This window comes from Sminthopsis crassicaudata, chromosome 4 (assembly GCF_048593235.1).
Source record: "Sminthopsis crassicaudata isolate SCR6 chromosome 4, ASM4859323v1, whole genome shotgun sequence".
NCBI lineage: Eukaryota > Metazoa > Chordata > Mammalia > Dasyuromorphia > Dasyuridae > Sminthopsis > Sminthopsis crassicaudata.
In genome coordinates this window covers 14,747,716-14,761,686 of record NC_133620.1, presented here as the reverse complement: position 1 = coordinate 14,761,686, position 13,971 = coordinate 14,747,716, and the positions used below count along the sequence as shown (strand labels likewise).

At 45.7% G+C, this 13,971-nt stretch overlaps 1 protein-coding gene across 4 annotated transcripts in view; it reads left to right on the top strand.

Annotated features, from left to right (window-relative positions):
* NFIA (nuclear factor I A) overlaps window positions 1-13,971 on the top strand; it is a 672,686-nt gene that overhangs the window by 438,938 nt on the left and 219,777 nt on the right. The gene's annotated exons all lie outside the window — the stretch shown is intronic.

The window sequence follows — 13,971 nt, the reverse complement described above, 5'->3', positions numbered from 1 at the left end:
TTTCATCTCCAGTTAACCAAAGCAAACGATATGTTTCAGTCTTTCATTCAGGTCCACTTTGGAATAACGGCCCCTCACGATCTTGTACAATTCTGACATTTGGGGATGCATTTCTGTCAAGCTGTCCAGGCTTTTGAATTCCCCTCACCCTTTGAAACCCAACTCAAATAGCTCCTGGTATTTGAAATCGCCTTTCATGGTCCTCCTTGGTCTGGGGTAGTCTTCTCGACTCCTAACCCCCTTATCTCATCTACTCCTCTCATCTTCATTGCTCTGGTTCCCTCTTCATGTAATATTTCTTGTGATAGGACAATTCATGTTTTGTTGTGTTCTCCTACAAGCCTACGAGTTCCAGAGGTGTTGTATCCCCCAGCGCCTAGCCGGTAATACATAATCAGAGTTTGTGGTTCTTAATAATAACACACATAGAGTTTTACTTTCCTCATAATAAGCTCTATAATTGAATTTAGATGTTATCTCCACTTTACAGGTGAGGAAACTAAGTAGCTCAGAGACGTGAAATGAGTTGGCTATAACTGCACAGATGGTGAGTTATCAGAGCCAAAATTTGAACCCAACTCAATGATCTATAATTTTAGGGACTTGCCAAAAAGAAGTCAAAGTTGAAGTAGAGCAAGACAGGATGCAGTTCTGAATCATTTGACTTTGGTGGGGAAAGGATGAAGGGGGAGAGAGAGCAAGAGTCAGAGAGAATTGTGGATGGGTAGCCAGATGGATATGGAAATGTAGCACTTGTTACATTCATACTGTGTTCCAAGCCCTGTTCCTCAATGGGGATGCAAATGCAAGTAAGTAAATCAGCTGCTGCCCCTCAAGTAGCTTAGATTCTAATAGAGAAAGGAAAGGTAAAAAAAAAAAGAGCTGGAAAGATGGGGAGATGGAGACCTAGTGGGGAAGAACTGGGAGATGGAGATCTGGTGGGGAAGAACTGGGAGATGGAGACCTGGTGGGGAAGAACTGGGAGATGGAGATCTGGTGGGGAAGAACTGGGAGATGGAGACCTGGTGGAGAAGAGCTGGGAGATGGAGACCTAGTGGGGAAGAACTGGGAGATGGAGATCTGGTGGGGAAGAACTGGGAGATGGAGACCTGGTGGAGAAGAGCTGGGAGATGGAGACCTAGTGGGGAAGAACTGGGAGATGGAGATCTGGTGGGGAAGAACTGGGAGATGGAGATCTGGTGGGGAAGAACTGGGAGATGGAGATCTGGTGGGGAAGAACTGGGAGATGGAGACCTGGTGGAGAAGAGCTGGGAGATGGAGACCTAGTGGGGAAGAACTGGGAGATGGAGATCTGGTGGGGAAGAACTGGGAGATGGAGACCTGGTGGGGAAGAACTGGGAGATGGAGATCTGGTGGGGAAGAACTGGGAGATGGAGACCTGGTGGAGAAGAGCTGGGAGATGGAGACCTAGTGGGGAAGAACTGGGAGATGGAGATCTGGTGGGGAAGAACTGGGAGATGGAGATCTGGTGGGGAAGAACTGGGAGATGGAGATCTGGTGGGGAAGAACTGGGAGATGGAGACCTGGTGGAGAAGAGCTGGGAGATGGAGACCTAGTGGGGAAGAACTGGGAGATGGAGATCTGGTGGGGAAGAACTGGGAGATGGAGACCTGGTGGAGAAGAGCTGGGAGATGGAGACCTAGTAGGGAAGAACTGGGAGATGGAGACCTGGTGGAGAAGAGCTGGGAGATGGAGACCTAGTGGGGAAGAACTGGGAGATGGAGATCTGGTGGGGAAGAACTGGGAGATGGAGATCTGGTGGGGAAGAGCTGGGAGATGGAGACCTGGTGGGGAAGTGGATGAAAACACCAAGGAGACTTGGGAATCTAGAGGAGAGAGGTTGCCCATCAGAGCCCGGGAGCCAATGTGAAGGGCCAGGTGGTTTGAGGGTAATAAGGAGATTGTCGGAGTTCAGGAGATGTGGCTAGCCTTCTGAAACCTTCTGGCTAGCCCTGAAAATGCCCTCGTTGCCTCTTTGTACCATGCCATCTCTTCAGCTGGCACCGGTGGCACTGTGGAAAGTCTTAGGATTAGCCCTCCTCGATCTCAACAGAACGTGGAAACTTAAATAGCATCACTTTATTCCCTCAAATCCGGAGATTTGTGGTTCCCAGTTTTCCATGAAGAATTGTAGCCATCCACCTAGGCCCATGGAAAAGACATACTCAAGTTACAGTTAATAACTCTCCCCCACTTTTTTAATGATTTGCAGCTAACATTTTAAATGTTCTGTCTGGTGAAGGAATAAATTTAATTGTTAGAAGAGGGTATTAGTCCATTCCACCCCCATTTGAAACGTACACTTTCCGGGAGAGCATTTTTGTTAATGCACAGAGACCCCTCCTCATTTCTCTCCTCAATCAGAGTGAAACGAGCAGCTCTCGTAGTGTTAAGGGTTCCAAGGAAATTGATGCCATAAAAAAATTACAATCGCTTTAGAGGGTCCCCCCGCCTTGGAAATATGGATTTACAGGCCGTATTCAAGGAGTTACTGTGGGATAATGTCATTGTCTATTTAAGACGGAGAAAACACTATAATTCTTTGTGGACTTGCTTCACCTGCATAATAGTCTGATTAAATTTAATTTCCTATTGGACATATTGCAGATTCTTTCAGTCTATTTCATTCTGTCTTTTCTAGGCTGCTATAAATATGGAGAATTCTTGTAACTCAGGGAAGAAAGTGATGATTCTTTTCTTTCTCCTAATTTTTCTTTCTTCCTATCATTCCATACCTGCTTTTTGTTTAAATAAACTTCTCTGGAATGTCTTTCACACATCATCACCCGTACTTCAAAGGCTTTTTTTTTTTTTAATAACTCAGCTCTGGTTCAGATTGTGAGCTTTTTTTCTTTCCCCATATGAAATGGATTTAAGCAAAGTGTGTTCTGTGGGCACATCTGTGCAAATAACAGCCTTCTCAGGTGTGGGTAGTGCGCCGTCTGGAGGGTCTTGAGTTGATTTTTGAACAGCCCCATACTTTTAATGCCTAGATTTGATGAATGCCCACTGCTTATAATAATAAAACAAAACAAAAAACAAAAAAACCTTCATTGATCAGGGTGGGAGATTACTTAAATGGATTTAGAGAAATCCTCTGAAATATCTGTTTCTGATGTTTTGGGGAGGCTCTGGGATGAGCACCAGATTCAGGAGAGGATTCAGAGCCCAGGAATGACATTAGTTGGGGGACATAAGTTACTCTGCTGACATAAGTTACTCTGCTGATCTGTTCGGGCAGCGATATAACCCTGCACAATCACCAGATCTCCCTGGGCCTCAGGGGGCCTCTGTGGCCCCTAAGGTTCCGACCTCCTCTAAACCTGTGATCCTATGCATGAAAAGCACTTTCCAAGCCTTGAAGTGGGCTCCCTCTCCCCCTTCCTCCTTTCCTCCTTCCATATCTCTCTGTCTGTCTTTCTCTGTCTCTTTCTCTCTCTCTCTCTCTCTCGCTCTGTCTCTCTCTCTCTGTCTCTCTCTCTGTCTCTCTGTCTCTGTCTCTCTGTCTCTCTGTCTCTCTCTCTCTCTCTCTCTCTCTCTCATATATAGATAGTATAGCCTTTATATTGGTTATTGTTGCTATCTGTAATAACAGTAGTGTTTGTTATTTCCATATGTTTTGATTTCTGTATAATAATCTGTTTTTTAAACCCCCAAAGCCCCTCTTTAGATACTTGAGTAAGATTTACAGAGTGCTTTACACCCATTATCGTATACCTAAGTGGGGGCTCTATCTGTAATCTCAGGTATGCTTTAGCCATCTCTTTTGGAGTTCTGCTCGCCGACCTAGGCCCACGGAGGCGGGTAGCCCACCTTAGCTGACCTTCTGCCTTCCCCCTCGCTCAGTCGCTGCACTGTGCTCTGACCAGAGTCAGCACATAATGAATGTTTAGAAAACTGAATTGACTTTAAAATAGCCCCCGAGTCACGTGTGGAGTGTTACTAATTGAAAAGGAGCATGGGTTAACAGCAGCTGCTGTGACCTCTCAGAGATGTGTTTGTGGCACCTATGTAAATTCGAGGCTTCTCAGTTTATATCATTTGTTGCACTTAAAATCGGACACCCCCGTATGCACACGAGCCAATGTAGCCTTTTGATCCAGACCCCGCGGGTCCTAATTCGGATCCAGGGAATTTCGAATCCCCTCTCAGCTATTAGTTTTTGTGGACCAGGCATTGGTCTGCTTAAACTGATCCTAGCATTTGCGCTGTCAGCCCTGTTTAAAATGAGCCTCCCTGTTTTTGTGTTGCAGAAATATTCCCCTTTTTTGTGGGAAGGAATCATTAATTCATGTTTTCATTCATTCATTTGTTCTTGAGAAGCATTTCCCAGCATAGGAAAAGCTTAATAAATGCTTGTTGCTGATCCACTGACCAGTTGCTAGGTGAGAGAAAGGATGGTGAAATACCTAGAGCAGCGGTTCTCAAACTACGGCCCACGGGCCAGATGCGGCCACTGAGGACATTGATGCGGCCCGCTGGGTAATGGCAAATGGGCTGAGGGCGGAGACAGAGTGGGAGCTTTTGTTTTTACTCTAGTCCGGCCTCCCACAGTCTGAGGGACAGGGAACTGGGCCCCTATTTAAAAAGTTGGAGGACCCCTGGTCTAGAGAATCAGCTTTCAATTGAGGAATAATGGACAGCGAGGTAGTCCAGTGGATAGAGTTCTGGACCTAGAGTTGGGAGTCCAGCCTCAGACACTGAGGAGCTGTGTGACCCCGGGTAAGTCCCTGAACCCCGTTTGTCTCAGTTTCCTCACCTATTAAATGAGCTGGAGAAAGAGATGGCAAACCATTCCTCCTGTTTGCCAAGAAAACCCCAAATGGACTCATGCATAGTTAAACATGACTGAACCTCAACAGGTTTCTGGCATGTACGGGCTGCGTGACCCTGAGCAAATTATTTTACCTCTCGATGCTCCGGGATAACTGTTTAGACTGTAAGCTGGAGAAAAGGGACTTTGCCACTAGCTTCCTCACTGGAAGACAAAAGGTAAAATAAACTCCAGGCTGTCCCAAGCCCCGTCCTATGGGTGTGAAGACAGAACAATCATCCCTGGCCTTTCTCAGGAGCAGGAGGTTTGCAGAGCGCTTCACCGGTGTGTGATCTAACTTTATGTAGAGCCACAGGAGCTGGGTGCTATTATGATCCCCATTTTAGAGCCGAGGAACCTGGGGCAGAGTTAAGGGATTTGCTCAGTCACACAGTTAGTAATTGTCCTCTGAGGCTGGATTTGAATTCAGGGCTGCTACCCTAACCGCTGTGCCATCCAGCCGACCTGAATAGAAGCACTTTGAAGTCAGGGACAATGTTTTTATTTTTATCACCGGTAGCACCCAGCCCTTAATAAGTGATTTTTCATTCTTTCATTTATAGAAGCCTTACTCTGGCAAGTAGTAGGTTGTTTATTGTGAAGACATAAAAAAATAAACAGCCCCTCCCTCACTGAGGTTCTCTCTATCGGAGGGATCCAGCATCTGCACAAATAAATATAAAGCAGGGAGACTGGGGGAAGGAGAGAAGACTAAAAGTTGTAGAGATCAGGAATGGCTTCCCAGAAGACCTCACGCCTGAACAGAGCTCTGTGGGAGACCGAGAAGAAGAGCGGAGTAGGCACTGGAACTAGCGGGCAGCTTCTGGGAAGGTCTTGGTGTGGCTGGTGGATGCGCTGTCCACCACGACGGAAAGGCCAGAATCCATTTTCTCAGGAATACAGGAATAACCTGTGTTCAGGGCAGAGAGGCAGGTGGGTGCTGGGTACTGGAAGGCCTTAACTACCAGGCGATGGAGTTTGTATTTTCCAGCAGGGGCATGACACGGTTGTAACTGGTCAGCACATAACAGACTTAATAAATGCATATTGATTGTGCCTTAAGAACAGGACTGTGGCAGCTGTTGGAGAATAGATGAAGAAGGAAGTTATTAGAAGCAAGGAAGTCAATTAGGAAGGCTCCAGCGGTAGTCCAAATGAGACGGCGTGAGGGTCCGACTGGACCAGCTGGAGAGGGGATGGTCTGTTGTGGAGGGCTGTTCTGGAGGCTAAATCTGCGAGACCTAGCAAGGGGTGGATTTGGGCAGTGACACAGAGGGAAGGACGGGAGATGTTCCAAGGTTGTGAATGTAGGTCACTGGGAAAAGTTCCTCCATCTGAGTGGACGGAGGGAGATGATGGGTTCCTTTGTGAACAGACTTAGTTTGAGTTGACGGTGCACCTGCCTGGTTTGAGATTCCAGTGGAACACCTTGAAGGCGGTTGATGATGTAAATATTTATCAGTAGGTAACCGTCTCTTAAAGGATGGACCTTCCTTCTCTAACATAAGCCTTGATGGGACCTGGTGCTACGGAGGCGATGAGGAGGAATTCAAAGAGGTGGCAGTGGGAGGATTTTGACTCAAGTTCCAATCTCTAGGCTTCCTTCGGGATGCCCCCCAAAAAACAAGAAAACAGGACCTCAGAATTGATCCTGGGAGCAATTTCTCACCTTGATAGTGGAACCCTCTTCGTAATGAGTCCACCTTTCTGATTTGGCAGAAAACTAGAGATTCTTTAGGCAGAAGGTAACTCTTGTCATTGATGGTCTCTGAGAGACCGCAGCTTCTGGGGATTCACCGTGGATACCTTACAAAGCGGATCTGAGTCCAGCTTCCTTCCATTGTACCGATGGAATGGAGGCCGACACGGCTCCTTCACGGTCCCTTGACCGGCTGTACCTTGTCCCAGAGGGAGGGAGTGTGTGGAGAAGCTCCAACTTGGCTGGCAGCTTTGTGGTGTTGTGAGGGAGCCCTGTGCCCTCATAGATGGGGCCTTCATAGGTGTGAATTGGAAATCTGTCGCTTTCAAAGGTCAAAAGACACTTTGCCATTTCTGGGTGCTTCGGGTGCCAGAACTGCTAATGTCTAGCAAAGCTCCAGGTATGGAGGCAGCGCTTAGTAAATATGGGTGGGGGAAAGGAAAGGGGGAAAATGGCAAGAAGGAAGGAAGGGAGAAAGAAAAAGAAAATAAGCAAGAAGAAAGGAAGAGAGAATGAGGGAAAGAAAAGAGGGAGAATGAGGGAAAGAAAAGAGGAAAAAGAAAGAAGGGTGGAAGAAAGGAAAACAAGATATTTTGGACTGGATCATAGTTGTAGACTTAGAACTCGAAGGGATTTCAGAGACCTGAATCACATTTTACACATTGAGAAAACTGAGAGCTTCCACGTGACTTGTCCACGATCCAGTTAGTTAGCGTTAGGGCTGGCGTTCAGTGGCCTCTGAGGTACAGTCGTAAACGCATGATTGTCCGGCTTTTTTGGGTGAGGGATCGGGCAGTGCTTGGAGCCCCATTTTGCTCTTTCCGTTTCTGGCTCCCAGCGTGCTAAGATAACAGTCCCAGACTCCTTGTGGCCAGTCCCCATTGTCCATCCCCTCCACGCGGGCTTTCCTTCCTCTGGCCTTCCTTTCCTGTCCCTGCTCTTCAGTGACTCTCCTCATTGTAGAATTTTCCTGTTGATTTAGAAGACAGCCTGCCTTAAAGCAGATTGCCTCGTTTGCACACTGTGAATGGTAATTAAAGTGTAAGGGTTGGTTATTATGTCAACAACTGGCACGAGAACCCCTGAGCAGCAGGTGACCCCTGCCCACGTGACGGTGGTAACAGCTAGGATCCCTCTCCCGGCTCAGCCAGCTGAAAGGCCCAATTGAAAGAAGCCCAGAGGCTGTATATCTCGCCGGGTCCCCAGGGACGCCTGGGATACTGCTTCCTTCTGTTGGGCTGGGAGGTCGCCAGAAAGTTTGTGGAGCTTGCCTCTGACAGAGGCTCTCCGGAAGGAAGCTCGCAGCACCTCCAGGACCCCGGACTTGCCTTTGCCGGCTCAGCACGGTGCCCCAAACCTCTGCCTTATCGGGAGACGAGCCCGCTAAAAGCTTTCGTCCTCCCACAGGCAGGTTCTCCTCTCCCATCACTGAGGACTTCCAGGTGCGCGCCGATTGGTGCCTTTTGAGTATCCAGCAGCATTGATGCACTCTGAGCCTTCCCACCTTCTGCAGCCCAGAGTCAGAGGGGCAAGGCTGTAATCAGCAAGGCAGGCTATGGGGATAAGGACTGGGCTGGCTGGGATGGAGAGGGCTCCGGCTCAGTCCTTTATTCCCTCTCTGACCTTCATCTAGTTACTTTGCTGCTTCAGGTACCTGAAAAATAAAGGGGCCTGACCATCCGGCCTTCAGGGATCTTCCCACTGCAAGTAGGGATTCTGTGGGCCTTTCTGGGCCTTGGTATAAAACATGATTAGGCCGGACAAGATGGCTGATGAGAAGTGAAAAGTCTTAGAGCTGGGAAGTTGTAAGACAAGGCCCCTCATTTTGTGCATGAGGATCGAAGGGAGCACCCAGAATTAAATCCAACTCAGCTCTCAGGCCTTTTAAGAACGCTTACTGAAATTAAATTCCTTTCAAAAACCATTTATTCAATCCCTACTCTGTGCCACTCGTTGTCTTGGTTACTGAGAATGCCAAGCCAAAAATAAAGGGGTCCTCTACTCAAGGAACACTGGTCGGTGATGGCACGCATCTCTCTGAGGTGCCCCAATAGCAGGGTTATAAGATCTGGAGCTGGAGGAGACATTTACTGTGGAGGACACGGAGACCCCCAGAGCTAAGATGACTTGCCCAATTTCACTCAGGTAGCTAATGGCAGAGCTAAGCTTCCACATCCAGATCTCAAGGATGTACATTTATTTCATTTTAAGGGAGAAAAAAATCTCCAAAAAAAGAAGATGAAAATTTTGAAGGTGGACCAGTGGGCAGTAGTTTGTAGGTGTGAGCAGCTCCCATGCTCCTGCCTGTGCCATAATTTCCTAGCAATAAAAATGGAGGATCCAATGGGAATGTGTAGCTTGTTATGTCATTGTGGGGTAAACATCGCTCAAGGGAGGTAAAATCCAGCTTTAAAAGAAAAGGGACCCCAATGGCATGGCTCCTAACTATTGGAACCTCAATGGTATGATCCTAATTATTAGAGCCTCATTGGTAAGATCCCAGTTATTAGAATTTCAATGGTATGATCCCAGTTATTAGAACCTCATTGGTATGATCCCAGTTATTAGAACCTCATTGTTATGATCCCAGTTATTAGAACCTCATTGGTATGATCCCAGTTATTAGAACCTCATTGGTATGATCCCAATTATTAGAATATCAATGGTATGATCCCAATTATTAGAACCTCATTGGTATGATCCCAGTTATTAGAACCTCAGTGATATGAACCCAACTATTGGAACCTTAGTGGTATGATCCCAACTGTTGGGAGCCATTGGAGTTCCTTTTTTTTTAAAGCTGGATTTTATCTCCCTTGAGGGATGTCTACCTCATGATGACATAACAAGTCCACACTCCCATTGGAGCTGCCATCAATACTCACTGACCCATTGAAGTCTATTTGCTACTTGAAATGATTGCTGTGAATCACTTTCCTAAAACTAAGTTTCCGAGTTCAAAAATAAGGGGATGAGGTTGGATGAGCTCCTCTGACCCTTCTGGGACACGGTTTTCTCCTCCAAAATATGATGGTTTTTGGTACTAGTTGGCCCTCCATCACATCTTTTTTTTTTAAAATCCATTGTTCCATAGCTTAAAAACTATTCATGAGATTTCAGTTTGGGGAATTTCAAGTCTATGTCAGTGTCCTTCCTTTGACCACAGCATCTTGGTTGGGAGTACAGATGTGGTCCCTGGCCTGATGAGAGCCCAGGAGAACACCCCCCTCCTCCAGAGCCTCCAGCCTACTATTGCTTTTCCTTTTTCCCCTCTTTCTAGGGAAGGACATATGGAAAGGTGGTTATAACAATAGTGCAGCTGCTACTTTTAATGGTTTGGGGAATGTTTGGACATATTTTTCTAAAAGTGCGAGCCCATTAAGAAGGCCTTGAGGCCTCGGAAGAAAGGGCACTGTTTTTAGAAATTAAATAGGTCAATAAATAAAAAAAAAACTTCCAATTTCTACAGCTGTATCCAAATGCTATAAATTAAAGGCCTGGCTGAGTTTTCATTACCATCCACTGATTTTTTTTAAAGTTTATAGTTCATTATTTTCCTCTGATTATTTACATTTCTTTTCCTTGTGTATTATGGCTCTTTTCATTAACTAGAAGTTTGGCACCCTCATTTTTATGGCAAATCCCTGAGGCTTAGATCACTTTGACACAAGGCAAATTTAGAAATAATCTGGGGGGGCAGGATCGGGGATGAAAGGAGCCGAACGGTTCAGGTCGGAATCAGATTGTCGAGAACCCCAGCAACCTCAGGTTGTTGGTGTTATACAAGCGGTTGGGAGGGAGGGCTCATTGAGGATCTGGATGATTTAATTTTATTCACCAATGTTTATTAAGTGGCTGCCATGTGCCGGGCCCTGTGCTAGGGGCCGGAGATACAAAGAGGAACCATCCTGGACCTGGGGAAGAAGTTATAATCTAACAAAGGAAATCAGGGATACACAGATTAAATAGAAAATGAATGCAGCTAGGGTGATAATAGCTAACAGTATAAGGTTTTCGAGGCACTTGACAAACACAATCTCATCTGTTTTTTTTTTTATCACCTGCTGAAGTAGGTGTTATTTTTACAGATGGGGGAACTGAGGCAGACAGATGTGCCCAGGATATTTGTAAAGCCTTGCGCTGTGCTCAGAGTGCTATGGAAAAATGAGCTGTTATTTTTCTCCCTCATAAAGACTTGTTAAATATAATGTGAGAGTCCTGTAACATTACATGATAGATTTAGGTTGGAAGGGGCCACAGAGCTCATCTCATCCATCCTCCCCATTTCACAGATGAGGAAATTGAGACCCAGAGAGATGATGTAAATTATCACAAAGAAAACCAGACTTGAAATTCAGGAAAAATCAGCCCATTTTCTCTGGCACCATCTTGCTTCTTCTTGGGGTAGAAAAAATTAAGGTTCCCCTTAATTTGAGATTTTGGGGATCATCATTTGTGTAACTTCGAAAGGGAACTTGCTGGTTCTGAGGGAGTCAGAGATATTAACCCAATAGATGTACTCTGAAGCAGCCAGGTGTTACAGTGGGCAGAGGAAGATTCAGCTGTAGCTACAAATACTCATTTTGTGATCCTGGACAGTTCATTAGAGAGCTCAGTCTCAGTTCCTCATCAGAAAATGGAGATAATAATAATAATAATAGCACCCACTTTGCCATGGTGGTTATGAAGATCAAGATCTGGAAGGGGCTTTGCTAACATCAATTCCTTATATTAATGCTAGCTATAATCATTATTTTACTTACAGTCTCAAGGATCCAGGGTCACCTTCTCATGATGGTCAAATGTCTGTCTCCCAAATAAACATGTTTGTTGTGCATTTATTACATTTAATTGTTATATGCATTTGAGTGTGTATATATATATATATAAGTGTATATATAGTGTGTTTTATACACACACACACACTATATACATTGTGTGTGTGTGTGTGTGTGTGTGTGTGTGTGTGTTTTCTGGCTCTCTTCTTAGAGTATAAACTCCCCATGGGTAGGGATCACTTTATTTTTGTCTTTGTCAAGCTCAGTGCTTTATACACAGTTGCCGTGTATTACCCTGATCAAGTTATTCTACTTCCTTTATCTGTAAATAAGAGGACTGGACTTTGGGCCTCTTGGGTCCTTTCTCATCCCAAATATAAGACTTATAGAATATTGATTGGCAGTTGGACAGTAGGGCGGTCTTTTTTATTTTTGCAGAGAAATAATCAGTCTCTATGATAATAGCATTTATTTAGTGTCTGCTGTATGCTGGGAGTATGTTGAGTGCTAGGGATAAAAGGAAGGCGAATGCACTTCCTGCCCTCAGGAGACTTCCGATGGAGGAACGACCACAGCCTGTGCCTCTAGAAGTTATGTCTGAGGTAAATTGCTATGATCTCCGCGTCTCAACGCCGAGTGCAGGAAGATCTCTTTGCAGAGCTTTTTGGAGGCAGAGCTGAGGAAGGAGGCTGTTCCAGGCATGGGGCATGGGGCCTGCAGGCAGGAAATGGAGTATAAAAAGGCTCGTTTCTAATGTTTGGAGAAGATTTGGGCGGCAGACACAGCTTACAGCTTTTATACCTTTCTGAACAGTGGGGCACCGTGGAACTGCAAACTATGTGGCAGATGGTCCCTTGCCCCATAGCCTGCCTCCCCATCTGTGATAAAGGTTCTATCCTTTCTGGGGAAGGTCGGGGGGTCAGGGCCAGCTCTGGGAGATACAGCTGTTCCGCCTCGAGGGCTCACCCTGGGAGTCTTGGAACAGGTGAACCTCTGGACCGACTGGAGGCCATTCCGTGGCCCTGGCTCCCATCCAGAATTCAGGTCTCCTCTGGGTAAGAGTAAGAGCTCACGCTCACAGAGGTTCACAAAGGCAAGTTCCATGTGAGAACCTGGCTTAATAGAGAGCGTGAGTTTTATTATTCCACTTGAATAGATGGGGAAACAGGGAGGTTACCAGTCACTCAGCTGACGGAGCCGGGACACAGATCTTCTGATAGCAAGACAATTAATTGCGTTATCCTCAGATCACAAAATTTTATTTTTAGAAGAGGCCATCTATTCCAATATAGGCATCCTTCATTAAGCAATCAGCAAGCATTTATTAAGCACCTACTCTGTACCAGGTATTGGGTTAAGTACTGTTAAAAATGTTAAAAATAAGATGTTAAATGTTAGAAATAAGAAGCTGTACAAGGTGATCACTGCCTTCGGTTAGCATCCTTTCCATCAGATTACTCTTTAAGGACCAGGTCAAGATAAATTAGCCATTTGTATGTATGTATGTATTTGCCCAGGACAATTTTTCCACTTTAAGAATAGATATTCTGTCTTGAATAAGTGAAAATGGAGAAGAATGATGTATCTTATAATAATAATAGCTCATATTTTTGTAGCACTTACCAAATGTCAGGTACTGTGTACATTATCTCATTTGACCTTCACAACAACCCTGTGAGGTACTTGCTGTTATTTTACAGATGAGGAAACTGAGGCAAACGGGGTGAAATGTCTTGCCCAGGATCACACAACTAGTAAGCTTCGGAGGCTGAATTAGAACTCAGGTCATTCCCACTCCAGTCCAGCACACTATCTCCTGCAGCGCCACCTAGGCACTTTATAAGAATAGCATGAAAATAAAGCTGAGGTAAATATGAGGAGTTCTGGACCAGCCTGGTGAAGGCCATGGACTCTGCAGAGTACATCATTTTTTAAATTTTATAAAATCCTTTTCTTTCTTCTCAAACTATAGTTATCAGGATTTTTTTAAAAACTTCATGAGGACCAGTTTAAAAAATCAAGATTAAAGGGAAGTCAAAACCACTTACAGTTGACTGGGGTCCTTTCAGATGTTGGCCAGCGAGCTGTGCTGAAAGAGTTGCTGTTTTAATGAGTATATTTTGACTCCGTTTGCCAGCTGTTAATAAACCCAAATGGCTCTTCCCCTTTCGGTGAGAGGATCTATCAGCACAAGGCTTGCAGAGTCGGAGAGTCGTTTACATTTGTTTGTGGAGACTAGCACACTCATTTTGTAGCCTTACTCCCTCACTTTGGGCCCTCGCTTCCCTTGAGGCAGATTGCAGCTCTTAGAGCTTCCATAGGTGGTCTCCAGGAGGTTTCTGTGGCCAAAAGTAAATAAAGTAAAATTGTTGCCTTGCGGTCAGCAGCCTCGTGATGGGCGCCCCCGAACCGAGCCTCGTCGGTCCCACGGTGACGGACTGCGGTCCATTCCTGACCCTTACTCAAAGCTTAGAGAAAGTCCTGCAGTGGAGATGAACAGTGCCCCGGGTGTGTGTGTGTGTGTGTGTGGAGGGGGGTGTCTCAGACATCCCTAGCCCCACAGTCTTACCTCATGGACAAGAAGTCAGGGGAGTTAGATCAGTCAGTCAACTTCTTCTGAGCTTAATGTGTGCCGAGGACTATTCTGGAGATGGGGCTAA